The 22,421-nt window shown below is 46.6% G+C and overlaps 6 non-coding genes and 39 pseudogenes across 6 annotated transcripts; all 45 read left to right on the top strand.

The window, feature by feature from the left end:
• The first annotated feature begins 303 nt into the window (after nt 1–303).
• On the top strand, nt 304–422 carry LOC148247049 (5S ribosomal RNA). The gene has a single exon (XR_015814737.1). It is a non-coding gene; the product is annotated as a 5S ribosomal RNA (ribosomal RNA).
• Nucleotides 423–981: 559 nt separating this feature from the next.
• On the top strand, nt 982–1,100 carry LOC148247050 (5S ribosomal RNA; annotated as a pseudogene).
• A 205-nt stretch (nt 1,101–1,305) lies between these two features.
• Nucleotides 1,306–1,424, top strand: LOC148247051 (5S ribosomal RNA; annotated as a pseudogene).
• An 883-nt stretch (nt 1,425–2,307) lies between these two features.
• LOC148247052 (5S ribosomal RNA) lies at nt 2,308–2,426 on the top strand (annotated as a pseudogene).
• Nucleotides 2,427–2,635: 209 nt separating this feature from the next.
• On the top strand, nt 2,636–2,753 carry LOC148247053 (5S ribosomal RNA; annotated as a pseudogene).
• Nucleotides 2,754–3,312: 559 nt separating this feature from the next.
• On the top strand, nt 3,313–3,431 carry LOC148247054 (5S ribosomal RNA). The gene has a single exon (XR_015815504.1). It is a non-coding gene; the product is annotated as a 5S ribosomal RNA (ribosomal RNA).
• A 205-nt stretch (nt 3,432–3,636) lies between these two features.
• Nucleotides 3,637–3,755, top strand: LOC148247055 (5S ribosomal RNA). The gene has a single exon (XR_015815677.1). It is a non-coding gene; the product is annotated as a 5S ribosomal RNA (ribosomal RNA).
• A 560-nt stretch (nt 3,756–4,315) lies between these two features.
• Nucleotides 4,316–4,434, top strand: LOC148247056 (5S ribosomal RNA; annotated as a pseudogene).
• Nucleotides 4,435–5,582: 1,148 nt separating this feature from the next.
• Nucleotides 5,583–5,701, top strand: LOC148247057 (5S ribosomal RNA; annotated as a pseudogene).
• A 236-nt stretch (nt 5,702–5,937) lies between these two features.
• LOC148247058 (5S ribosomal RNA) lies at nt 5,938–6,055 on the top strand (annotated as a pseudogene).
• Nucleotides 6,056–6,259: 204 nt separating this feature from the next.
• On the top strand, nt 6,260–6,378 carry LOC148247059 (5S ribosomal RNA; annotated as a pseudogene).
• Nucleotides 6,379–6,587: 209 nt separating this feature from the next.
• LOC148247060 (5S ribosomal RNA) lies at nt 6,588–6,705 on the top strand (annotated as a pseudogene).
• A 561-nt stretch (nt 6,706–7,266) lies between these two features.
• Nucleotides 7,267–7,385, top strand: LOC148247061 (5S ribosomal RNA). The gene has a single exon (XR_015815455.1). It is a non-coding gene; the product is annotated as a 5S ribosomal RNA (ribosomal RNA).
• A 558-nt stretch (nt 7,386–7,943) lies between these two features.
• On the top strand, nt 7,944–8,062 carry LOC148247062 (5S ribosomal RNA; annotated as a pseudogene).
• A 205-nt stretch (nt 8,063–8,267) lies between these two features.
• LOC148247063 (5S ribosomal RNA) lies at nt 8,268–8,386 on the top strand (annotated as a pseudogene).
• A 391-nt stretch (nt 8,387–8,777) lies between these two features.
• On the top strand, nt 8,778–8,896 carry LOC148247064 (5S ribosomal RNA; annotated as a pseudogene).
• Nucleotides 8,897–9,455: 559 nt separating this feature from the next.
• On the top strand, nt 9,456–9,574 carry LOC148247065 (5S ribosomal RNA; annotated as a pseudogene).
• Nucleotides 9,575–10,138: 564 nt separating this feature from the next.
• LOC148247066 (5S ribosomal RNA) lies at nt 10,139–10,257 on the top strand (annotated as a pseudogene).
• A 209-nt stretch (nt 10,258–10,466) lies between these two features.
• LOC148247067 (5S ribosomal RNA) lies at nt 10,467–10,585 on the top strand (annotated as a pseudogene).
• Nucleotides 10,586–11,148: 563 nt separating this feature from the next.
• Nucleotides 11,149–11,267, top strand: LOC148247068 (5S ribosomal RNA; annotated as a pseudogene).
• A 209-nt stretch (nt 11,268–11,476) lies between these two features.
• On the top strand, nt 11,477–11,595 carry LOC148247069 (5S ribosomal RNA; annotated as a pseudogene).
• A 563-nt stretch (nt 11,596–12,158) lies between these two features.
• On the top strand, nt 12,159–12,277 carry LOC148247070 (5S ribosomal RNA; annotated as a pseudogene).
• Nucleotides 12,278–12,485: 208 nt separating this feature from the next.
• LOC148247071 (5S ribosomal RNA) lies at nt 12,486–12,605 on the top strand. The gene has a single exon (XR_015815591.1). It is a non-coding gene; the product is annotated as a 5S ribosomal RNA (ribosomal RNA).
• A 563-nt stretch (nt 12,606–13,168) lies between these two features.
• LOC148247072 (5S ribosomal RNA) lies at nt 13,169–13,287 on the top strand (annotated as a pseudogene).
• A 205-nt stretch (nt 13,288–13,492) lies between these two features.
• LOC148247073 (5S ribosomal RNA) lies at nt 13,493–13,611 on the top strand (annotated as a pseudogene).
• Nucleotides 13,612–13,847: 236 nt separating this feature from the next.
• LOC148247074 (5S ribosomal RNA) lies at nt 13,848–13,965 on the top strand (annotated as a pseudogene).
• A 204-nt stretch (nt 13,966–14,169) lies between these two features.
• LOC148247075 (5S ribosomal RNA) lies at nt 14,170–14,288 on the top strand (annotated as a pseudogene).
• A 207-nt stretch (nt 14,289–14,495) lies between these two features.
• LOC148247076 (5S ribosomal RNA) lies at nt 14,496–14,613 on the top strand (annotated as a pseudogene).
• A 563-nt stretch (nt 14,614–15,176) lies between these two features.
• Nucleotides 15,177–15,295, top strand: LOC148247077 (5S ribosomal RNA; annotated as a pseudogene).
• A 205-nt stretch (nt 15,296–15,500) lies between these two features.
• Nucleotides 15,501–15,619, top strand: LOC148247078 (5S ribosomal RNA; annotated as a pseudogene).
• A 235-nt stretch (nt 15,620–15,854) lies between these two features.
• LOC148247079 (5S ribosomal RNA) lies at nt 15,855–15,973 on the top strand. The gene has a single exon (XR_015814894.1). It is a non-coding gene; the product is annotated as a 5S ribosomal RNA (ribosomal RNA).
• A 558-nt stretch (nt 15,974–16,531) lies between these two features.
• Nucleotides 16,532–16,650, top strand: LOC148247080 (5S ribosomal RNA; annotated as a pseudogene).
• A 202-nt stretch (nt 16,651–16,852) lies between these two features.
• LOC148247081 (5S ribosomal RNA) lies at nt 16,853–16,970 on the top strand (annotated as a pseudogene).
• A 392-nt stretch (nt 16,971–17,362) lies between these two features.
• On the top strand, nt 17,363–17,481 carry LOC148247082 (5S ribosomal RNA; annotated as a pseudogene).
• A 560-nt stretch (nt 17,482–18,041) lies between these two features.
• LOC148247083 (5S ribosomal RNA) lies at nt 18,042–18,160 on the top strand (annotated as a pseudogene).
• A 558-nt stretch (nt 18,161–18,718) lies between these two features.
• On the top strand, nt 18,719–18,837 carry LOC148247084 (5S ribosomal RNA; annotated as a pseudogene).
• A 210-nt stretch (nt 18,838–19,047) lies between these two features.
• LOC148247085 (5S ribosomal RNA) lies at nt 19,048–19,166 on the top strand (annotated as a pseudogene).
• A 235-nt stretch (nt 19,167–19,401) lies between these two features.
• On the top strand, nt 19,402–19,520 carry LOC148247086 (5S ribosomal RNA; annotated as a pseudogene).
• A 204-nt stretch (nt 19,521–19,724) lies between these two features.
• On the top strand, nt 19,725–19,843 carry LOC148247087 (5S ribosomal RNA; annotated as a pseudogene).
• A 209-nt stretch (nt 19,844–20,052) lies between these two features.
• LOC148247088 (5S ribosomal RNA) lies at nt 20,053–20,170 on the top strand (annotated as a pseudogene).
• Nucleotides 20,171–20,733: 563 nt separating this feature from the next.
• Nucleotides 20,734–20,852, top strand: LOC148247089 (5S ribosomal RNA; annotated as a pseudogene).
• Nucleotides 20,853–20,956: 104 nt separating this feature from the next.
• On the top strand, nt 20,957–21,075 carry LOC148247090 (5S ribosomal RNA; annotated as a pseudogene).
• Nucleotides 21,076–21,637: 562 nt separating this feature from the next.
• LOC148247091 (5S ribosomal RNA) lies at nt 21,638–21,756 on the top strand (annotated as a pseudogene).
• A 205-nt stretch (nt 21,757–21,961) lies between these two features.
• LOC148247092 (5S ribosomal RNA) lies at nt 21,962–22,080 on the top strand (annotated as a pseudogene).
• A 203-nt stretch (nt 22,081–22,283) lies between these two features.
• LOC148247093 (5S ribosomal RNA) lies at nt 22,284–22,402 on the top strand (annotated as a pseudogene).
• Nucleotides 22,403–22,421: the final 19 nt, after the last annotated feature.

Here is a 22,421-nt window from a genome sequence, read left to right on the forward strand (position 1 = left end):
TTAAGGGTGCTTGGGCGAGAGTAGCACTAGGATGGGTGACCTACTGCGAAGTCCTTATATTTCACCCATTTTCTTAGGAAGTCCTCGTGTTGCACCCATTTTTTTGCAGATGATTCTTTCGACGATACGCGCGACTTGAATTATTGTCCCCAGGTTTATTCACAAATGTGAGTCACGGCACCTTAGCATTTTACTTGATATTAGAACGAGCACGGGAGGTGCAGTGTGCACGCACAAGGAAACAAATGACGGGTGGGGGAAGAGAGGAGAAGGAGTTTATGTATTTGCAGCGCTGAATTATACGGGTGCGATCATACCAGCACTAATGCACCGGATCCCATCAGAACTCCGCAGTTAAGTGTGCTTGGGCGAGAGTAGTACTAGGATGGGTGACCTCCTGGGAAGTCCTCGTGTCTCACCAATTTTTTTTCAGACGGGTCGTTCGACCTTACGCGCTACTGGAACTAGGGTCCGTTGGTTTATATGCAAATGTGAGTCAAGAAGCAGTGGCATTTTAATCGATATTAGAACGAGAAGGAGAGGTGCAGTGTGAACGCACAAGGAAACAATTGATGGCAGGGGGAGGGAAGGAGAAGGAGAGTATGTATTTTCAGCACGAAATGAAACAGGTGCGATCATACCAGCACTAATGCAACGGATTCTATCAGAAGTCCGTAGGTAAGGGTGCTTAGGCGAGAGTAGTACTAGCATGGGTTACCTCATGCGAAGTCCTTATATTTCACCCATTTTCTTGTGAAGTCCTTGTGTTGCACCCATTTTTTTACAGATGATTCTTTCGACGTTACGCGCGAGTTGAATTATGGTCCTCAGGTTTATTCGCAAATGTGAGTCACGGTGCTGTAGAATTTTACTTGATATTAGAACGAGAACGGGAGGTGCAGTGCGCACGCACAAGGAAACAAATGACGAGAGGGGGAAGAAAGGGGAAGGAGTGTATGTATTTGCAGCGGAAAACTAAACAGGTGCGATCATACCAGCACTAAAGCCCCGGATCCCATCTGAACTCCGCATTTAAGTGTGCTTGGGCGAGATTAGTACTTGGATGGTTGATCTCCTGGGAAGTTCTCGTGTCGCACAAAATTTTTTTCAGACTGGTCGTTCGACGTTACGCGCGTCTGGAACTAGGGTCCGCTGATTTATACGCAAATGTGAGTCAAGAAGCAGGGGCATTTTAATCGATATTAGAACGAGAATGAGAGGTGAAGTGTGAATGCACAAGGAAACAATTGACGGGAGGGGGAAGAAAGGAGAAGGAGTGTATGTATTTGCAGCGCAAAATTAAACCGGTGCGATCATACCGGCACTACAGCCCCGGATCCCATTAGAACTCCGCAGTTAAGTGTGCTTGGGCGAGAGTAGTACTCGGATCGGTGACGACCTGGGAAGCCCTCTTGTTGCACCTATTTTTTTTCGGATGGGATGTTCGACGTTACGCGCGAATGGAATTATAAACCGCTGGTTCATTTACAAAGGTGAGTCACGACGCCGGGGCATATTACTTGATATTAGAACGAGAAAGAGAGATGCAGAGAGCACGCACAAGGAAATAAATGACGGGAGGGGGGATGGGAGGAGAAAGAGTGTATGTATTTGCAGTGTAGAATGAAACATGAGGGATCATACCAGCACTAATGCAACGGATTCTATCAGAACTTCGCAGTTATGGGTGCTTGGGCGAGAAAAGTACTCGGATGGGTGACCTCCTGCGAAGTCCTTATATTTCACCCATTTTCTTGGGAGGTCCTCGTGTTGCACCCATCTTTTTGCAGATGATTCTTTCGACGTTACGCGCGACTTGATTTATGGTCTGCAGGTTTATTCGCAAATGTGAGTCACGACGCCGTGGCATTTTACTTGATATTAGAACGAGTACGGGAGGTGCAGTGCGCACGCACAAGGAAACAAATGACGGGAGGAGGAAGAAAAGAGAAGGAGTGTATGTATTTGAAGCGCAAAATTAAACAAGTGGCATCATACCAGCACTGATTGACTAGATCCCATCAGAACTCTGCAGTTAAGTGTGCTTGGTCGAGAATAGTACTCGGATGGGTGACCTCTTGGGAAGTCCTTGTATCGCAACAATTTTTTTTCAGATGGGTCGTTCGATGTTACACGCGACTGGAATTATGGTCCGCTGGTTTATACGCAAATGTGAGTCAAGAATCAGGGGCATTGTAATCGATATTAGAACGAGAAGGAGAGGTCCAGTGTGAACGCACAAGGAAACAAATGATGGGAGGGGAGGAGGGAAGAAGGAGTGTATGTATTTTCAGCACGAAATTAAACAGGTGCGGTCACACCAGCACAAATGCACCGGATCCCATCAGAACTCCGCAGTTAAGTGTGTTTTGGCGAAAGTAGTACAATGATGGGTTACTTCCTGGGAAGTTCTCGTGTTGCACCCATTTTCTTTTTTTCAGATGTATCGTTCGACGTTACACACGACTTTAACTATGGTCCGCAGATTTATTCGCAAATGTGAGTCACGGTGCCGTGGCATTTTACTTGATATTTGAACGAGAACGAGAGGTGCAGTGCGCACGCACAAGGAAACAAATGACTTGAGGGGGAAGAAAGGAGAAGGAGTTTATGTATTCGCAGTGTGAAATTAAACAGGTGCGATCATACCATCACTAATGCACCGGATCTCATCAGAATCTGCAGTTAAGTGTGCTTGGGCGGGAGTAGTACTCGGATGGGTGACCTTCTTGGAAGTCCTCGTGTCGCACTAATTTTTTTTTCAGACAGGTCGTTCGACGTTACGCGCTACTGGAACTAGGGTACGCTGGTTTATACGCAAATGTGAGTCAAGAAGTAGGGGCATTTTAATCGATATTAGAACGAGAAGGAGAGATGCAGAGTGCACACACAAGGAAACAAATGACGGGAGGGGGGATGAAGGGAGAAAAAGTGTATGTATTTGAAGCACAGAATGAAACATGAGCAATCATACCAGCACCAATGCAACGGATTCTATAAGAACTCCGCAAGTTAAGGGTGCTTGGGCGAGAGTAGCACTAGGATGGGTGACCTCTTGCGAAGTCCTTATATTTCACCCATTTTCGGAAGTTCTCGTGTTGCACCCATTTTTTTGCAGATGATTCTTTCGACGATACGCGCGACTTAAATTATGGTCCTCAGGTTTATTCGCAAATGTGAGTCATGGCACCGTAGCATTTTACTTGATATTAGAATGAGCACGGGAGGTGCAGTGCGCACGCACAAGGAAACAAATGACGGGAGGGGGAAGAAAGGAGAAGGATTTTATGTATTTGCAGCGCTAAATTAAACGGGTGCGATCATACTAGCACTAATGCATCGGATCCCATCAGAACTCCGCAGTTAAGTGTGCTTGGGCGAGAGTAGTACTCGGATGGGTGACCTTCTGGGAAGTCCTCGTGTCGCACCAATTTTTTTTCAGACGGGTCGTTCGACGTTACGCGCGACTGGAACTAGGGTCCACTGGTTTATACACAAATTTGAGTCAAGAATCAGGGGCATTTTAATCGATATTAGAACGAGAATGAGAGGTAAAGTGTGAACGCACAAGGAAACAAATGACCGGAGGGGGAAGAAAGGAGAAGGAGTGTATGTATTTGCAGCGCGAAATTAAACAGGTGCGATCATACCAGCACCAAAACTCCGGATCCCATCAGAACTCCGCAGTTAAGTGTGCTTGGGCGAGGGTAGTACTCGTATGGGTGACCACTTGGGAAGCCCTCGTGTTGCACCTATTTTTTTTCGGATGGGTTGTTCGACGTTACGCTCGAATGGAATTATAAACCACTGGTTCATTTGCAAAGGTGAGTCACGGTGCCGGGTCATATTACTTGATATTAGAACGAGAAAGAGAGATGCAGAGTGCACGCACAAGGAAACAAATGACGGGAGGGGGGATGGGAGGAGAAAGAGTGTATGTATTTGTAGTGCAGAATGAAACATGAGGGATCATACCAGCACTAATGCAACGGATTCTATCAGAACTCCGCAGTTAAGGGTGCTTGGGAGAGAAAAGTACTCGGACGGGTGACCTCTTGCGAAGTCCTTATATTTCACCCATTTTCGTAGGAAGTCCTCTTGTTGCACCCATTTTTTTGCGGATGATTCTTTCGACGTTACGCACGACTTGATTTATGGTCCGCAGGTTTATTCGCAAATGTGAGTCATGGCACCGTAGCATTTTACTTGATATTAGAACGAACACAGGAGGTGCATTGCGCACGCACAAGGAAACAAATGACGGGAGGGAGAAGAAAGGAGTAGGAGTTTATGTATTTGCTGCCCAAAATTAAACGGATGCGATCATACAAGTACTAATGCACCGGATCCCATCAGAACTTCGCAGTTAAGTGTGCTTGGGCGAGAGTAGTACTAGGATGGGTGACCTCTTGGGAAGTCCTCGTGTCGCATTAATTTTTTTTCAGACGGGTCGTTCGACGTTACGCGCGACTGGAACTGGGGTCCGCTGGTTTATACGCAAATGTGAGTCAAGAAGCATGGGCATTTTAATCGATATTAGAACGAGAAGGAGAGGTGCAGTGTGTTCCCACAAGGAAACAATTGATGGGAAAGGGAGGGAAGGAGAAGGAGTGTATGTATTTTCAGCACGAAATGAAACAAGTGCGATCATACCAGCACTAATGCAGCGGATTCTATCAGAACTCCGTAGGTAAGGGTGCTTCGGCGAGAGTAGTACTAGCATGGGTTACCTCCTGCGAAGTCCTCGTGTCGTACCAATTTTTTTTCAGGCGGGTTGTTCGATGTTACGCAGGACTGGAACTAGGGTCCGCTGGTTTATACGCAAATGTGAGTCAAGAAGTAGGGGCATTTTAATCGATATTAGAACGAGAACAAGAGGTGCAGTGTGAACGCACAAGGAAACGATTGATGGGAGGGGGAGAGAAAGAGAAGGAATGTATGTATTTTCAGCACGAAATGAAACAGGTGCGATCATACCAGCACTAATGCAACGGATTCTATCAGAACTCCGTAGGTAAGGGTCCTTGGGCGAGAGTAGTACTAGCATGGGTTACCTCCTGCGAAGTCCTTATATTTCACTCATTTTCTTGTGATGTCCTCGTGTTGCACCCATTTTAATCGACATTACAACGAGAAAGAGAGGTGCAGTGTGAACGCACAAGGAAACAATTGATGGGAGGGGGAGGGAAGGAGAAGGAGTGTATGTATTTTCAGCACGAAATGAAACAGGTGCGATCATACCAGCACTAATGCAACGGATTCTATCAGAACTCCGTAGGTAAGGGTGCTTGGGCGAGAGTAGTACTAGCAAGGGTTACCTCCTGCGAAGTCCTTATATTTCACCCATTTTCTTGTAAAAGTCCTCGTGTTGCACCCATTTTTTTGCAGATGATTCTTTCGACGTTACGCACGACTTGAATTATGGTCCTCAGGTTTATTCGCAAATGTGAGTCACGGTGCCGTGGCATTTTACTTGATATTAGAACGAGAACGGGAGGTACAGTGCGCACGCACAAGGAAACAAATGACGGGAGGGAGAAGAAAGGGGAATTAGTGTATGTATTTGGAGTGCGAAATTAAACAGGTGCGATCAGACCAGCACAAATGCACCGGATCCCATCAGAACTCTGCAGTTAAGTGTGCTTGGGCGAGAATAGTACTCGGATGGGTTACCTCCTGCGAAGTCCTTATATTTCACCCATTTTCTCTGGAGGTCCTCGTGTTGCACCCATCTTTTTGCAGATGATTCTTTTGACGTTACGCGCAACATGATTTATGGTCCGCAAGTTTATTCGCAAATGTGAGTCACGGCGCCGTGACATTTTACTTGATATTAGAACGAGTACGGGAGGTGTAGTGCGCACGCACAAGGAAACAAATGACGGGAGGAGGAAGAAAAGAGAAGGAGTGTATGTATTTGAAGCGCAAAATTAAACAAGTGGCATCATACCAGCACTAATGCACCGGATCCCATCAGAACTCTGCAGTTAAGTGTGCTTGGTTGAGAGTAGTACTCGGATGGATGACCTCTTGGGAAGTCCTCGTATCGCAATAATTTTTTTTCAGATGGGTCGTTTGACGTTACGCGCGACTGGAACTATGGTCCGCTGGTTTATATGCAAATGTGAGTTAAGAATCAGGGGCATTTTAATCGATATTAGAACGAGAAGGAGAGGTCCAGTGTGAATGCACAAGGAAACAAATGATGGGAGGGGGGGAGGGAAGAAGGAGTGTATGTATTTTCAGCACAAAATTAAACAGGTGCGGTCACACCAGCACAAATGCACCGGATCCCATCAGAACTCCGCAGTTAAGTGTGCTTTGGCGAAAGTGGTACAATGATGGGTTACCTCCTAGGAAGTTCTCGTGTTTCACCCATTTTCTTTTTTTCAGATGTGCCGTTCGACGTTACGCGCGACTTTAATTATGGTCCGCAGACTTATTCGCAAATGTGAGTCACGGCGCCGTGGCATTTTACTTGATATTTGAACGAGAACGAGAGGTGCAGTTCGCACGCACAAGGAAACAAATGACGGGAGGGGGAAGAATTGAGAAGGAGTTTATGTATTTGCAGCGCGAAATTAAATAGGTGCGATCATACCAGCACTATGCTACGGATCCCATTAGAACTCCGCAATTAAGTGTGCTTGGGCGAGAGTAGTACTCGGATGGGTGACATCCTGGGAAGTCCTCGTGTCGCACTAATTTTTTTTTTCAGACGGGTCGTTCGACGTTACGCGCGACTGGGACTAGGGTCCATTGGTTTATACGCAAATGTGAGTCAGGAAGCAGGGGCATTTTAATCGATATTAGAACGAGAAGGAGAGGTGCAGTGTGAACGCACAAGGAAACAATTGATGGGAGGGGGAGGGAAGGAGAATGAGTGTATGTATTTTCAGCACGAAATGAAACAGGTGCGATCATACCAGCACGAATGCAACGGATTCTATCAGAACTCCGTAGGTAAGGGTGCTTGGGCGAGAGTAGTACTAGCATGGGTTACCTCGTGCGAAGTCCTTATATTTCACCCATTTTCTTGGGAGGTCCTCGTGTTGCACCCATCTTTTTGCAGATGATTCTTTCGACGTTACGCGCGACTTGATTTGTGGTCAGCAGGTTTATTCTCAAATGTGAGTCACGGCGCCGTGGCATTTTACTTGATATTAGAACGAGTACGGGAGCTGCAGTGCGCACGCACAAGGAAACAAATGACGGGAGGGGGAAGAAAGGAGAAGGAGTTTATGTATTTGCAGTGCGGAATTAAACGGGTGCGATCATACCAGCACTAATGCACCGGATCCCTTCAGAACTCCGCAGTTAAGTGTGTTTGGGCGAGAGTAGTACTCGGATGGGTGACCTCTCGGGAAGTCCTCGTGTCGCACCAATTTTTTTCAGACGGGTCGTTCGATGTTACGCGCGACTGGAACTAGGGTCCGCTGGTTTATACACAAATGTGAGTCAAGAAGCAGGGGAATTTTAATCGATATTAGAACGAGAAGGAGAGGTGCAGTGTGAACGCACAAGGAAACAATTGATGGGAGGGGGAGGGAAGGAGAAAAAGTGTATATATTTGCAGCGCAGAATGAAACAGGTGCAATCATACCAGCACTAATGCAACCGATTCTATCAGAACTCCGTAGGTAAGGGTGCTTGGGCGAGAGTAGTGATAGCATGGGTTACCTCCTGCGAAGTCCTTATATTTCACCAATTTTCTTGTGAAGTCCTCGTGTTGCACCCATTTTTTTGTAGATGATTCTTTCGACGTTACGCGCGACTTGAACTATGGTCCTCAGGTTTATTCGCAAATGTGAGTCACGGCGCTGTAGCATTTTACTTGATATAAGAACGAAAACGGGAGGTGCAGCGCGCACGCACAAGGAAACAAATGACGGGAGGGGGAAGAAAAGAGAAGGAGTGTATGTATTTGCAGCGAAAAACTAAACAGGTGCGATCATACCAGCACTAAAGCCCCGGATCCCATCAGAACTCCGCAGTTAAGTGTGCTTGGGCGAGATTAGTACTCGGATGGTTGACCTTCTGGGAAGTCCTCGTGTCGCACAAATTTTTTTTCAGACTGGTCGTTCGACGTTACGCGCGTCTGGAACTAGGGTCCGCTGGTTTATACGCAAATGTAAGTCAAGAAGCAGGGGCATTTTAATCGATATTAGAACGAGAATGAGAGGTGAAGTATGAACGCACAAGGAAACAAATGACGGGAGCGGGAAGAAAGGAGAAGGAGTGTATGTATTTGCAGCGCAAAATTATAGAGGTGCGATCATAGCAGCACTGAAGCCCCGGATCCAATCAGAACTCCGCAGTTAAGTGTGCTTGGGCGAGAGTAGTACTCGGATGGGTGACCACCTGGGAAGCCCTCGTGTTGCACCTATTTTTTTTTTATGGGTTGTTCGACGTTACGCGCGAATGGAAATATAAACCGCTGGTTCATTTGCAAAGGTGAGTCACGGTGCCAGAGCATATTACTTGATATTAGAACGAGAAAGAGAGATGCATAGTGCACGCACAAGGAAACAAATGACGGGAGGGTGGATGTGAGGAGAAAGAGTGTATGTATTTGCAATGCAGAATGAAACATGAGGGATCATACCAGCACCAATTATGGCCCGCAGATTTATTCGCAAATGTGAGTCACGGCGCCGTGGCATTTTACATGATATTCGAACGACAACGAGAGGTGCAGTGCGCACGCACAAGGAAACAAATGACGGGAGGGGAAAGAAAGGAGAAGGAGTTTATGTATTTGCAGCGCGGAATTAAACAGGTGCGATCATAGCAGCACTAATGCACCGGATCCCATCAGAACTCCGCAGTTAAGTGCGCTTGGGCGAGAGTAGTACTCGGATGGGTGACCTCTTGGGAAGTCCTCGTGTCGCACCAATTTTGTTTCAGACGGGTCGTTCGACATTACCCGCGATTGGAACTAGGGTCCGTTGGTTTATACGCAAATGTGAGTCAAGAAGCAGGGGCATTTTAATCGATATTAGAATGAGAAGGAGAGGTGCAGTGTGAACGCACAAGGAAACAATTGATGGGATGGGGAGGGAAGGAGAAGGAGTGTATGTATTTTAAGCACGAAATGAAACAGGTGCGATCATACCAGCACTAATGCAACGGATTCTATCAGAACTCCGTAGGTAAGGGTGCTTGGGCGAGAGTAGTACTAGCATGGGTTACCTCCTGCGAAGTCCTTATATTTCACCCACTTTCTTGTGAAGTCCTCGTGTTGCACCCATTTTTTTGCAGATGATTCTTTCGACGTTACGCGCGACTTGAATTATGGTCCTCAGGTTTATTCGCAAATGTGAGTCACGGCGCTGTAGCATTTTACTTGATATTAGAACGAGAACGGGAGGTGCAGTGCGCACGCACAAGGAAACAAATGTCGGGAGGGGGAAGAAAGGGGAATGAGTTTATGTATTAGTAGCGCAAAATTAAACAGCTGCGATCATACCAGCACTAATGCACTGGATCGCATCAGAACTCTGCATTTAAGTGTGCTTAGGCGAGAGTTGTACTCGGATGGGTGACCTCCTGGGAAGTCCTTGTGTCGCACTAATTTTTTTTTTCAGATGGGTCGTTCGACGTTACGCGCGACTGGAACTAGGGTCCACTGGTTTATAAGCAAATGTGAGTCAAGAAGCAGGGGCATTTTAATCGATATTAGAACGAGAAAGAGATATGCAGAGTGCACGCACAAGGAAGCAAATGACGGGATGGGGGGATGGAGGGAGAAAAAGTGTATGTATTTGCAGCGCAGAATGAAACATGAGCAATCATACCAGCACCAATGCAACGGATTCTATCAGAACTCCGCAAGTTAAGGGTGCTTGGGTGAGAGTAGCACTAGGATGGGTGACCTCCGGCGAAGTCCTTATATTTCACCCATTTTCTTAGGAAGTCCTCGTGTTGCACCTATTTTTTTGCAGATGATTCTTTCGACGATACGTGCGACTTGAATTATGGTCCTCAGGTTTATTCGCAAATGTGAGTCACGGCACCGTAGCATTTTACTTGATATTAGAACGAGCACGGGAGGTGCAGTTCGCGCGCACAAGGAAACAAATGACGGGAGGGGGAAGAAAGGAGAAGGAGTTTATGTATTTGCAGCGCGGAATTAAATGGGTGCGATCATACCAGCACAAATGCACCGGATCCCATCAGAACTCCGCAGTTAAGTGTGCTTTGGCGAAAGTAGTACAATGATGGGTTACCTCCTAGGAAGTTCTCGTGTTGCACCCATTTTTTTTTTTTCAGATGTGCCGTTCGAAGTTACGCGTGACTTTAATTATGGTCCGCAGATTTATTAGCAAATGTGAGTCACGGCGCCGTGGCATTTTACTTGATATTTAAACGAGAACCAGAGGTGCAATGCGCACGCACAAGGAAACAAATGACGGGAGGGGGAAGAAAAAAGAAGGAGTTTATGTATTTGCAGCGCGAAATTAAACAGGTGCGATCATACCAGCACTAATGCACCGGATCCCATCAGAACTCCGCAGTTAAGTGTTCTTGGGCGAGAGTAGTACTAGGATGGGTGTCCTCTTGGGAAGTCCTTGTGTCGCACTAATTTTTTTTTTCAGACGGGTCGTTCGACGTTACGCGCGACTGGAATTAGGGTCCACTTGTTTATACGCAAATGTGAGTCAAGAAGCAGGGGCATTTTAATCGATATTAGAACGAGAAGGAGAGATGCAGAGTGCACGCAAAAGGAAACAAATGATGGGAGGGGGGATGGAGGGAGAAAAAGTGTATGTATTTGCAGCGCAGAATGAAACATGAGCAATCATACCAGCACCAATGCAACGGATTCTATCAGAACTACGCAGGTTAAGGGTGCTTAGGCGAGAGAAGCACTAGGACGGGTGACCTCCTGCGAAGTCCTTATATTTCACCCATTTTCTTAGGAAGTCCTCGTGTTGCACCTATTTTTTTGCAGATGATTCTTTCGACGATATGCGCGACTTGAATTATGGTCCTCATGTTTATTCGCAAATGTGAGTAACGGCATCATAGCATTTTACTTGATATTAGAACGAGCACGGGAGGTGCAGTGCACCCGCACAAGGAAACAAATGATGGGAGGGGGAAGAAAGAAGAAGGAGTTTATGTATTTGCAGCGCGGAATTTAACGGGTCCGATCATACAAGCACAAATGCACCGGATCCCATCAAAACTCCGCAGTTAAGTGTGCTTTGGCGAAAGTAGTACAATGATGGGTTACCTCCTAGGAAGTTCTCGTGTTGCACCCATTTTTTTTTTTTCAGATGTGCCGTTCGAAGTTACGCGCGACTTTAATTATGGTCCGCAGATTTATTAGCAAATGTGAGTCACGGCGCCGTGGCATTTTACTTGATATTTAAACGAGAACCAGAGGTGCAATGCGCACGCACAAGGAAACAAATGACGGGAGGGGGAAGAAAAAAGAAGGAGTTTATGTATTTGCAGCGCGAAATTAAACAGGTGCGATCATACCAGCACTAATGCACCGGATCCCATCAGAACTCCGCAGTTAAGTGTTCTTGGGCGAGAGTAGTACTAGGATGGGTGTCCTCTTGGGAAGTCCTTGTGTCGCACTAATTTTTTTTTTCAGACGGGTCGTTCGACGTTACGCGCGACTGGAATTAGGGTCCACTTGTTTATACGCAAATGTGAGTCAAGAAGCAGGGGCATTTTAATCGATATTAGAACGAGAAGGAGAGATGCAGAGTGCACGCAAAAGGAAACAAATGATGGGAGGGGGGATGGAGGGAGAAAAAGTGTATGTATTTGCAGCGCAGAATGAAACATGAGCAATCATACCAGCACCAATGCAACGGATTCTATCAGAACTACGCAGGTTAAGGGTGCTTAGGCGAGAGAAGCACTAGGATGGGTGACCTCCTGCGAAGTCCTTATATTTCACCCATTTTCTTAGGAATTCCTCGTGTTGCACCTATTTTTTTGCAGATGATTCTTTCGACGATATGCGCGACTTGAATTATGGTCCTCATGTTTATTCGCAAATGTGAGTAACGGCATCATAGCATTTTACTTGATATTAGAACGAGCACGGGAGGTGCAGTGCACCCGCACAAGGAAACAAATGATGGGAGGGGGAAGAAAGAAGAAGGAGTTTATGTATTTGCAGCGCGGAATTTAACGGGTCCGATCATACAAGCACAAATGCACCGGATCCCATCAAAACTCCGCAGTTAAGTGTGCTTTGGCGAAAGTAGTACAATGATGGGTTACCTCCTAGGAAGTTCTCGTGTTGCACCCATTTTCTTTTTTCAGATGTGTCGTTCGACGTTACACGCGTCTTTAATTATGGTCCGCAGATTTATTCGCAAATGTGAGTCATGGCGCCGTGGCATTTTACTTGATATTTAAACGAGAACGAGAGGTGCAGTGCGCACGCACAAGGAAACAAATGACGGGAGGGGGAAGAAAGGAGAAGGAGTTTGTGTATTTGCAGCGCGAAATTAAACAGGTGTGATCATACCAGCACTAATGCACCGGATCCCATCAGAACTCCGCAGTTAAGTGTGCTTGGGGCGAGAGTAGTACTCGGATGGGTGACCTCTTGGGAAGTCCTCGTGTCGCACTAATTTTTTTTTTCAGACGGGTCGTTCGACGTTACGCGCGACTGGAACTAGGGTCCACTGGTTTATACGCAAATGTGAGTCAAGAAGCAGGGGCATTTTAATCGATATTAGAACGAGAAATAGAGATGCAGAGTGCACGCACAAGGAAACAAATGACGGGAGGGGGGATGGAGGGAGAAAAAGTGTATGTATTTGCAGCGTAGAATGAAACATGAGCAATCATACCAGCACCAATGCAACGGATTCTATCAGAACTCCGCAAGTTAAGGGTGCTTGGGCAAGAGTAGCTCTAGGATGGGTGACCTCCTGCGAAGTCCTTATATTTCACCCATTTTCTTAGGAAGTCCGCGTGTTGCACCCATTTTTTTGCAGATGATTCTTTCGACGATACGCGCGACTTGAATAATGGTCCTCAGGTTTATTCGCAAATGTGAGTCACGGCACCGTAATATTTTACTTGATATTAGAACGAGCACGGGAGGTGCAGTGCGCACGCACAAGAAAACAAATAATGGGAGGGGGAAGAAATGGAAAGGAGTTTATGTATTTGCAGCGCGGAATTCACCGGGTGCGATCATACCACCACTAATGCAACGTATCCCATCAGAACTCCGCAGTTAAGTGTGCTTGGGCGAGAGCAGCACTCGGATGGGTGACCTCCTGGGAAGTCCTCGTGTCGCAAAAATTTTTTTTCCGACGGGTCGTTCGACGTTACGCGCGACTGGAACTAGGGTTCGCTGGTTTATACGCAAATGTGAGTCAAGAAGCAGGGGCATTTTAATCGATATTAGAACGAGAATGAGAGGTGCAGTGCGAACGCACAAGGAAACAATTGACGGGAGGGGGAAGAAAGGAGAAGGAGTGTATGTATTTGCAGCGCGAAATTAAACCGGTGCGATCATACCAGCAATAAAGCCCCGGATCCCATCAGAACTCTGCAGTTAAGTGTGCTTGGGTGAGAGTAGTACTCGGATGGGTTACCTCCTGCGAAGTCCTTATATTTCACCCATTTTCTCTGGAGGTCCTCGTGTTGCACCCATCTTTTTGCAGATGATTCTTTTGACGTTATGCGCGACATGATTTTTGGTCCGGAGGTTTATTCGCAAATGTGAGTCACGGCGCCGTGGCATTTTACTTGATATTAGAACGAGTGCGAGAGGTGCAGTGCGCACGCACAAGGAAACAAATGACGGGAGGAGGAAGAAAAGAGAAGGAGTGTATGTATTTGAAGCGCAAAATTAAACAAGTGGCATCATACCAGCACTAATGCACTGGATCCCATCAGAACTCTGCAGTTAAGTGTGCTTGGTCGAGAGTAGTACTCGGATGGATGACCTCCTGGGAAGTCCTCGTATCGCAATAATTTTTTTTCAGATGGGTCGTTCGACGTTACGCGCGACTGGAACTATGGTCCGCTGGTTTATATGCAAATGTGAGTCAAGAATCAGGGGCATTTTAATCGATATTAGAACGAGAAGGAGAGGTGCAGTGTGAACGCACAAGGAAACAAATGATGGGAGAGGGGGAGGGAAGAAGGTGTGTATGTATTTTCAGCACGAAATTAAACAGGTGCGGTCACACCAGCACAAATGCACCGGATCCCATCAGAACTCCGCAGTTAAGTGTGCTTTGGCGAAAGTAGTACAATGATGGGTTACCTCCTGGGAAGTTCTCGTGTTTCACCCATTTTTTTTTTCAGATGTGCCGTTCGACGTTACGCGCGACTTTAATTTTGGTCTGCAGATTTATTCGCAAATGTGAGTCACGGCGCCGTGGCATTTTACTTGATATTTGAACGAGAACGAGAGGTGCAGTGCGCACGCATAAGGAAACAAATGACGGGAGGGGGAAGAAATGAGAAGGAGTTTATGTATTTGGAGCGCGAAATTAAACAGGTGCGATCATACCAGCCCTATGCTACGGATCCCATTAGAACTCCGCAATTAAGTGTGCTTGGGCGAGAGTAGTACTCGGATGGGTGACATCCTGGGAAGTCCTCGTGTCGCACTAATTTTTTTTTTCAGACGGGTTGTTCGACGTTACGCGTGACTGGAACTAGGGTCCATTGGTTTATACGCAAATGTGAGTCAGGAAGCAGGGGCATTTTAATCGATATTAGAACGAGAATGAGAGATGCAGAGTGCACGCAAAAGGAAATAAATGACAGGAGGGGGGATGGAGGGAGAAAAAGTGTATGTATTTGCGGCGCAGAATGAAAGATGAGCAATCATACCAGCACCATTGCAACGGATTCTATCAGAACTCCGCAAGTTAAGGGTGCTTGGGCGAGAGTAGCACTAGGATGGGTGACCTCCAGCGAAGTCCTTATATTTCACCCATTTTCTTATGAAGTCCTCGTGTTGCACCCATTTTTTTGCAGATGATTCTTTCGACGATACGCGCGACTTGAATTATGGTCCTCAGGTTTATTCGCAAATGTGAGTCACGGCACCGTAGCATTTTACCTGATATTAGAACGAGCACGGGAGGTGCAGTGCGCACGGACAAGGAAACAAATGACGTGAGGGGGAAGAAAGGAGAAGGAGTTTATGTATTTGCAGGGCGGAATTAAACGGGTTCGATCATACCAGCACTAATGCACTGGATCCCATCAGAACTCCGCAGTTAAGTGTGCTTGGGCGAGAGTAGTACTCGGATGGGTGACCTCCTAGGAAGTCCTCGTGTCGCATCAATTTTTTTTCAGACAGGTCGTTCGACATTACGCGCGACTGGAACTAGGGTCCGCTGGTTTATACGCAAATGTGAGTCAAGAAGCAGGGGCATTTTAATCGATATTAGAACGAGAAGGAGAGGTGCAGTGTGAACGCACAAGGAAACAATTGATGGGAGGGGGAGGGAAGGAGAAGGACTGTATGTATTTTCAGCACGAAATGAAACAGGTGCGATCATACCAGCACTAATGCAACGGATTCTATCAGAACTCCGCAGTTAAGGGTGCTTGGGCGAGAGTAGTACTAGCATGGGTTACCTCCTGCGAAGTCCTTATATTTCACCCATTTTCTTGGGAGGTCCTCGTGTTGCACCCATCTTTTTACAGATGATTCTTTCGACGTTACGCGCGACTTGATTTGTGGTCTGCAGGTTTATTCGCAAATGTGAGTCATGGCGCCGTGGCATTTTACTTGATATTAGAACGAGTACGGGAGGTGCAGTGCGCACGTACAAGGAAACAAATGGCGGGAGGGGGAAGAAAGGAGAAGGAGTTTATGTATTTGCAGTGTGGAATTAAACGGGTGCGATCATACCAGCACTAATGCACCGGATCCCTTCAGAACTCCGCAGTTAAGTGTGTTTGGGCGAGAGTAGTACTCGGATGGGTGACCTCTTGGGAAGTCCTCGTGTCGCACCAATTTTTTTCAGACGGGTCGTTCGATGTTACGTGCGACTGGAACTAGGGTCAGCTGGTTTATACACAAATGTGAGTCAAGAAGCAGGGGCATTTTAATCGATATTAGAACGAGAAGGAGAGGTGCAGTGTGAACGCACAAGGAAACAATTGATGGGAGGGGGAGGAAAGGAGAAAAAGTGTATGTATTTGCAGCGGAGAATGAAACAGGTGCGATCATACCAGCACTAATGCAACAGATTCTATCAGAACTCCGTAGGTAAGGGTGCTTAGGCGAGAGTAGTAATAGCATGGGTTACCTCTTGCGAAGACCTTATATTTCACCAATTTTCTTATGAAGTCCTCGTGTTGCACCCATTTTTTTGTAGATGATTCTTTCGACGTTACGCGCGACTTGAACTATGGTCCTCAGGTTTATTCGCAAATGTGAGTCACGGCGCTGTAGCATTTTACTTGATATAAAAACGAAAACGGGAGGTGCAGCGCGCACGCACAAGGAAACAAATGACGGGAGGGGGAAGAAAAGAGAAGGAGTGTATATATTTGGAGCGAGAAACTAAACAGGTGCGATCATACCAGCACTAAAGCCCCGGATCCCATCAGAACTCCGCAGTTAAGTGTGCTTGGGCGAGATTAGAACTTGGATGGTTGACCTCCTGGGAAGTCCTCGTGTCGCACAAATTTTTTTTCAGACTGGTCGTTCGACGTTACGCGCGTCTGGAACTAGGGTCCGCTGGTTTATACGCAAATGTGAGTCAAGAAGCAGGGGTATTTTAATCAATATTAGAACGAGAATGAGAGGTGAAGTGTGAACGCACAAGGAAACAAATGACGGGAGGGGGAAGAAAGGAGGAGTGTATGTATTTGCAGCGCGAAATTAAAGAGGTACGATCAAGCAGCACTAAAGCCCCGAATCCCATCAGAACTCCACAGTTAAATGTGCTTGGGCGAGAGTAGTACTCGGATGGGTGACCACCTGGGAAGCCCTCGTGTTGCACCTATTTTTTTTTGGATGGGTTGTTCGACGTTACGCGCGAATGGAATTATAAACCGCTGGTTCATTTGCAAAGGTGAGTCACGGTGCCGGAGCATATTACTTGATATTAGAACGAGAAAGAGAGATGCAGAGTGCACGCACAAGGAAACAAATGACGGGAGGGTGGATGGGAGGAGAAAGAGTGTATGTATTTGCAGTGCAGAATGAAACATGATGGATCATACCAGCACTAATTATGGCCCGCAGATTTATTCGTAAATGTGAGTCACGGCGCCGTGGCATTTTACATGATATTCGAACGAAAACGAGAGGTGCAGTGCGCACGCACAAGGAAACAAATGACGGGAGGGGGAAGAAAGGAGAAGGAGTTTATGTATTTGCATCGCAGAATTAAACAGGTGCAATCATACCAGCACTAATGCACCGGATCCCATCAGAACTCCGCAGTTAAGTGCGCTTGGGCGAGTGTAGTACTCGGATGGGTGACCTCCTGGTAAGTCCTCGTGTCGTACCAATTTTTTTTCAGACGGGTCGTTCGACATTACGCGCGATTGGAACTAGGGTCCGTTGGTTTATACGCAAATGTGAGTCAAGAAGCAGGGGCATTTTAATCGATTTTAGAACGAGAAGGAGAGGTGTAGTGTGAACGCACAAGGAAACAATTGATGGGATGGAGAGGGAAGGAGAAGGAGTGTATGTATTTTAAGCACGAAATGAAACAGGTGCGATCATACCAGCACTAATGCAACGGATTCTATCAGAACTCTGCAAGTTAAGAGTGTTTGGGTGAGAGTAGCACTAGGATGGGTGACCTCCTGCGAAGTCCTTATATTTCACCCATTTTATTAGGAAGTCCTCGTGTTGCACCCATTTTTTTGCAGATGATTCTTTCGACGATATGCGCGACTTGAATTATGGTCCTCAGGTTTACTCGCAAATGTGAGTCACGGCACCTTAGCATTTTCCTTGATATTAGAACGAGCACGGGAAGTACAGTGCGCACGCACAAGGAAACAAATGGTGGGAGGGGGAAGAAAGGAGAATGAGTTTATGTATTTGCAGCGCGAAATTAAACAGGTGCGATCATACCAGCACTAAAGCCCCGGATCCCATCAGAACTCTGCAGTTAAGTGTGCTCGGGCGAGAGTAGTACTCGGATGGGTTACCTCCTGCGAAGTCCTTATATTTCACCCATTTTTTCGGGAGGTCCTCGTGTTGCACCCATCTTTTTGCAGATGATTCTTTCGACGTTACGCGCGACATGATTTATGATCCGCAGGTTTATTTGCAAATGTGAGTCACGGCGCCGTGGCATTTTACTTGATATTAGAACGAGTACGGGAGGTGCAGTGCGCACGCACAAGGAAACAAATGACGGGAGGAGGAAGAAAAGAGAATGAGTGTATGTATTTGAAGCGCAAAATTAAACAAGTGGCATCATACCAGCACTAATGCACTGGATCCCATCAGAACTCTGCAGTTAAGTGTGCTTGGTCGAGAGTAGTACTCGGATGGATGACCTCTTGGGATGTCCTCGTATCGCAATAATTTTTATTCAGATGGGTCGTTCGACGTTACGCGCGACTGGAACTATGGTCCGCTGGTTTATACGCAAATGTGAGTGAAGAATCCGGGGCATTTTAATCGATATTAGAACGAGAAGGAGAGGTGCAGTGTGAACGCACAAGGAAACAAATGATGGGAGGGGGGGAGAGAAGAAGTAGTGTATGTATTTTCAGCACGAAATTAAACAGGTGCAGTCACACCAGCACAAATGCACCGGATCCCATCAGAACTCCGCAGTTAAGTGTGCTTTGGCGAAAGTAGTACAATGATGGGTTACCTCCTAGGAAGTTATCGTGTTGTACCCATTTTCTTTTTTTCAGATGTGCCGTTCGACGTTACGCGCGATTTTAATTATGGTTTGCAGATTTATTCGCAAATGTGAGTCACGACGACGTGACATTTTACTTGACATTTGAACGAGAGCGAAAGGTGCAGTGCGCACGCACAAGGAAACAAATGACAGGAGGGGGGATGGAAGGAGAAAGAGTGTATGTATTTGCAGTGCAGAATGAAACATGAGGGATCATACCAGCACTAATGCAACGGATTCTATCAGAACTCCGCAGTTAAGGGTGCTTGGGTGAGAAAAGTACTCGGATGGGTGACCGCCTGCGAAGTCCTTATATTTCACCCATTTTCTTGGGAGGTCCTCGTGTTGCACCCATCTTTTTGCAGATGATTCTTTGGACGTTATGCGCGACTTGATTTATGGTCTGCAGATTTATTCGCAAATGTGAGTCACGGCACCGTGGCATTTTACTTGATATTAGAACGAGTACGGGAGGTGCAGTGCGCACGCACAAGGAAACAAATGACGGGATGAGGAAGAAACGAGAATGAGTGTATGTATTTGAAGCCCAAAATTAAACAAGTGCCATCATACCAGCACTACAATGCTGGATCCCATCAGAACTCTGCAGTTAAGTGTGCTTGGACGAGAGTAGTACTCGGATGGGTGACCTCTTGGGAAGTCCTCGTATCGCAACAATTTTTTTTCAGATTGGTCGTTCGACGTTAGGCGCGACTGGAACTATGGTCCGCTAGTTTATACGCAAATATTAGTCAATAATCAGGGGCATTTTAATCGATATTAGAACGAGAAGGAGAGGTGCAGTGTGAACGCACAAGGAAACAAATGATGGGAGGGGGGGAGGGAAGAAGGAGTGTATGTATTTTCAGCACGAAATTAAACAGGTGCGGTCACACCAGCACAAATGCACCGGATCTCATCAGAACTCCGCAGTTAAGTGTGATTTGGCGAAAGTAGTACAATGATGGGTTACCTCCTGGGAAGTTCTCGTGTTGCACCCATTTTCTTTTTTTCAGATGTGCCGTTCGACGTTACGCGCGACTTTAATTATGGTCCGCAGATTTATTCGCAAATGTGAGTCACGGGGCCGTGGTATTTTACTTGATATTTGAACGAGAACAAGAGGTGCAGTGCACACGCACATGGAAACAAATGACGGGAGGGGGAAGAAAGGAGAAGGAGTTTATGTATTTGCAGCGCGAAATTAAACAGGTGCGATCATACCAGCACTAATGCACCGGATCCCATCAGAACTTCGTAGTTAAGTGTGCTTGGGCGAGAGTAGTACTCGGATGGGTGACCTCCTGGAAGTCCTTGTGTCGCACTAATTTTTTTTTTCAGACGGGTCGTTTGACGTTACGCGCTACTGGAACTAGGGTCCCCTGGTTTATACGCAAATGTGAGTCAAGAAGCAGGGGCATTTTAATCGATATTAGAACGAGAAGGAGAGATGCAGAGTGCACGCTTAAGGAAACAAATGACGGGAGGGGGGATGGAGGGAGAAAAAGTGTATGTATTTGCAGCGTAGAATGAAACATGAGCAATCATACCAGGACCAATGCAACGGATTCTATCAGAACTCCGCAAGTTAAGGGTGCTTGGGCGAGTGTAGCACTAGGATGGGTGACCTCCTGCGTAGTCCTTATATTTCACCCATTTTGTTAGGAAGTTCTCGTGTTGCACCCATTTTTTTGCAGATGATTCTTTCGATGATACGCGCGACTTGAATTATGGTCCTCAGGTTTATTCGCAAATGTGAGTCACGGCACCGTAGCATTTTACTTGATATTAGAACGAGCACGGGAGGTGCAGTGCGCACGCACAAGGAAACAAATGACGGGAGGGTGAAGAAAGGAGAAGGTGTTTATGTTTTTGCAGCGCAAAATTAAAAGGGTGCGATCATACCAGCACTAATGCTCCGGATCCCATCAGAACTTCGCAGTTAAGTGCACTTGGGCGAGAGTAGTACTCGGATGGGTGACCTCCTGGGAAGTCCTCGTGTCGCACAAATTTTTTTTCAGACGGGTCGTTCGACGTTACGCGCGACTGGAACTAAATGACGGGAGGGGGAAGAAAGGAGAAGGAGTTTGTGTATTTGCAGCGCGAAATTAAACAGGTGCGATCATACCAGCACTAATGCACCGGATCCCATCAGAACTCCGCAGTTAAGTGTGCTTGGGCGAGAGTAGTACTCGGATGGGTGACATCCTGGAAAGTCCTCGTGTCGCACTAATTTTTTTTTCAGATGGGTCGTTCGACGTTACGCACGACTGGAACTAGGGTCCACTGGTTTATACGCAAATGTGAGTCAAGAAGCAGGGGCATTTTAATCGATATTAGAACGAGAAGGAGAGATTCAGAGTGCACGCAAAAGGATACAAATGACGGGAGGGGGGATGGAGGGAAAAAAAGTGTATGTATATGCAGCGCAGAATGAAATATGAGCAATCATACCAGCACCAATGCAACGGATTCTATCAGAACTCCGCAAGTTAAGGGTTCTTGGGCGAGAGTAGCTCTAGGATGGGTGACCTCCTGCGAAGTCCTTATATTTCACCCATTTTCTCAGGAAGTCCTCGTGTTGCACCAATTTTTTTGCAGATGATTCTTTCGACGATACGCGCGACTTGAATTATGGTCCTCAGGTTTATTCGCAAATGTGAGTTACGGCACCGTAGCATTTTACTTGATATTAGAACGAGCACAGGAGGTGCAGTGCGCACGCACAAGGAAACAAATGGCAGGAGGGGGAAGGAAGGAGAATGAGTTTATGTATTTGCAGCGCGAAATTAAACGGGTGCGATCATAACAGCACTAATGCACCGGATCCCATCAGAACTCCGCAGTTAAGTGTGCTTGGGCGAGATTAGTACTCGGATGGGTGTCCTCCTCGGAAGTCCTCGTGTCGCACCAATTTTTTTTCAGACGGGTCGTTCGACGTTACGCGCGTCTGGAACTAGGGTTCGCTGGTTTAAACGCAAATGTGTGTCAAGAAGCAGGGGCATTTTTATCGATATTAGAACGAGAATGAGAGGTGAAGTGTGAACGCACAAGGAAACAAATGACGGGAGGGGGAAGTAAGGAGAAGGAGTGTATGTATTTGCAGCGTGAAATTAAACAGATGCGATCATACTAGCACTAAAGCTCCGGATCCCATAAGAACTCCGCAGTTAAGTGTGCTTGGGCGAGGGTATTACTCGGATGGGTGAACTCTTGGGAAGTCCTCGTATCGCAACAATTTTTTTTCAGATGGGTCGTTCGACGTTACGCGTGACTAGAACTATGGTTCGCTGGTTTATACGCAAATGTGAGTCAAGAATCAAGGGCATTTTAATCGATATTAGAACGAGAAGGAGAGGTGCAGTGTGAACGCACAAGGAAACAAATGATGGGAGGGGGGAGGGAAGAAGGAGTGTATGTATTTTCAGCACGAAATTAAACAGGTGCGGTCACACCAGCACAAATGCACCGGATCCCATCAGAACTCCGCAATTAAGTGTGCTTTGGCAAAAGTAGTACAATGATGGGTTACCTCCTGGGAAGTTCTCGTGTTGCACCCATTTTCTTTTTTTCAGATGT

This window comes from Carica papaya, chromosome 8 (assembly GCF_054855325.1).
Source record: "Carica papaya isolate Zhongbai chromosome 8, ASM5485532v1, whole genome shotgun sequence".
NCBI classification, from domain to species: domain Eukaryota; kingdom Viridiplantae; phylum Streptophyta; class Magnoliopsida; order Brassicales; family Caricaceae; genus Carica; species Carica papaya.